We start from the raw sequence: 2046 nt of genomic DNA, 5'->3' as shown, positions 1-2046 counted from the left end.
GAGGTAGAGGGAGAGAGACAGAGAGAGAGAGAGAGAGAGAGAGGGAGAGAATCTTAAGCAGGCTCCGTGCTGCATGGAGCCCAGTGCGGGGTTAGATCTCGCGACCCTAGGATCGTGACCTGAACTGAAATCAGAGGCTGGACGCTCAACCAACTGACCACCCAGGCGCTCCGACGCGTCTGGCTTAAAAATACACTTGATACGATTAATCGGACGGGCCAGATATGTTATAAGTAACACACGTAAAAAGAAGTACATTGCTTTTAAATGAGTTAATCAATATTATCTAAACATCAGCTTGCTTACTGATAGTGATATTCACACCACCTTTTAGGAAACGACGAATTCATTTATTCACTTTTCCGCTTATTCTTTTTTTCATCCATCCCACATCTCCCGAGCGCCTCTGATGGGCCACGCTGGTGCCGAACATCTTTCCTGCCCTCTTCCTTGACTGTGCCTGGTGTCCACCTGCCCCCCAGGGGCCTTCGTGCTGCCAGCTGCTGGAACAGGGATGGAGCCATCCACAACTTCCTCAGGCCTCGGGTCTTTGTGCTTCTTCCACAGATTCCCCGGTCTTCCCTCCGCCCCGACAGGCGGGCAGTCGGGGAGGTGTGTGTGGGGCGTGAGGCTCGCTAGACCCCTGGCTGGAGTCCCAGTGGGCGGAACAGGCTATCACCACCAGGGGGCACTCCTGCATCACTTGCTGGCTTCTTGCCCAGGCCAGGCTCAGGGCAAGGTGGGCCAGGCAGGAAGGTTAAGACGCTTGGGTGGGGGGAGCTGCCATGGGGGGACCAGGCCAGGCTTGGGAAAGGCCTAATAAGGGGGCATGAAAATGGACCACCCGCGCTCAGATGCTGAGAAAACCCGCACCGCTCCCTGCCAGGGAGGAAGAGCACACGGCACATTGAACGGGCTCGGCAAACCGTGACCAGCTGGGGACAGCAGCCATCGATGAAATAATTCTGTCGTTTGCTGCAGGGCAAGGTCACCCCCGTGCAGATGCCAAGCCCACCGCGAGCCCCAGACAGCATGCCCGTGTACCTCAACCCTTTGCCGATTATTTTCAGGGACAGGCGAAGAGCAGAGAACGGGACGGAAAGCCAACGGGGACCTCTCCCGGGGACTGGGGCCACCCTGATCCCTGCCTTCAGCCGGGACCATCCGGCCTGTGGCCTGGACGCGCTCTGCAACTATTCTTCCCCATCCCCTGGGCCGCAGTCGCTTCTTCTATAAAATGGGACTGAAATCACCTCCGCCCCGTCTGCCTCTCTTGGGCGCACTGATGTGAAAGCTGCCGCAAACAGCAGAGAGCAGGTTGAAACGGAAACAAGAGAGTCTCAAATGGAACTTGGCTCCCCCCCTCCTGCCCCTCCCTTGCTTTGGAATTTGTGCAAATCTGTCATCTGTGTGAGTGAGTTTTGTGCTTCACCCGTGTCTTGCCGGCCCTGGTAATTGGGTGTCGTGGTGGCTCCTGCCTTGCCCTCTGATGACTTTTCTCTAATTGCTCTAATCTCTGTTGTCACACGCTCGCTGGAAAACGAGAGGAGCCGCCAGCGGCTCCCCAAGTGGGGGGAGATGAGGGGGGGAGCCCTAGGCAGGGGGAGGGGAAGGTTGGGGCCCTGCACCTCCGTGCGTAGCCCTGTGGCGCAGGCAGGGGAGACGAGGGCAGACGTGGTTCTTATGCCTGGGTTCTTACAGTCCCAGGGCTAGGAGGGGGCGTTAATGGGGGAAGTGGGGGGGGGGTGAAAAGATTCCTGGGGGGCTTTGAGTGCTGGGAAAGGGGATGAGTGGGAAGGAGGACCCTGATTGGGCTTGGTTCCTGGGGAGAGGATATGGGGCTCCTGTGGAGGAGGGGAGCTGAGAACTTCTGGGGGTGCAATGCCTGACTAGGAGCAGGGATGGGGGGGCACCAGAGGTGGGGGGCGGGGAAAGATCTGGGTGGGAGCGGTCCTGTCTGTGCAGCTGCCTTGTTTCTGGGAGCACACAGACCAGAGCCTCCTCCCGGACGGGACGGTTGTGTGTGGCCTGTCCCCCTTTGTCACA

The 2046-nt window shown here is 58.4% G+C and overlaps 1 long non-coding RNA gene across 1 annotated transcript; it reads left to right on the top strand.

Moving 5' to 3' along the window:
- The first annotated feature begins 317 nt into the window (after positions 1–317).
- Positions 318–1431, top strand: LOC122472713. Its single transcript, XR_006294507.1, has 2 exons — positions 318–612; positions 982–1431. It is a non-coding gene; the product is annotated as an uncharacterized LOC122472713 (long non-coding RNA).
- Positions 1432–2046: the final 615 nt, after the last annotated feature.

Source organism: Prionailurus bengalensis, chromosome B4, assembly GCF_016509475.1.
Source record: "Prionailurus bengalensis isolate Pbe53 chromosome B4, Fcat_Pben_1.1_paternal_pri, whole genome shotgun sequence".
Classification (NCBI taxonomy): Eukaryota; Metazoa; Chordata; class Mammalia; order Carnivora; family Felidae; genus Prionailurus; species Prionailurus bengalensis.
Note: the sequence above shows the minus strand (reverse complement) of the source record. Positions and strands in the feature narration are given on the sequence as shown.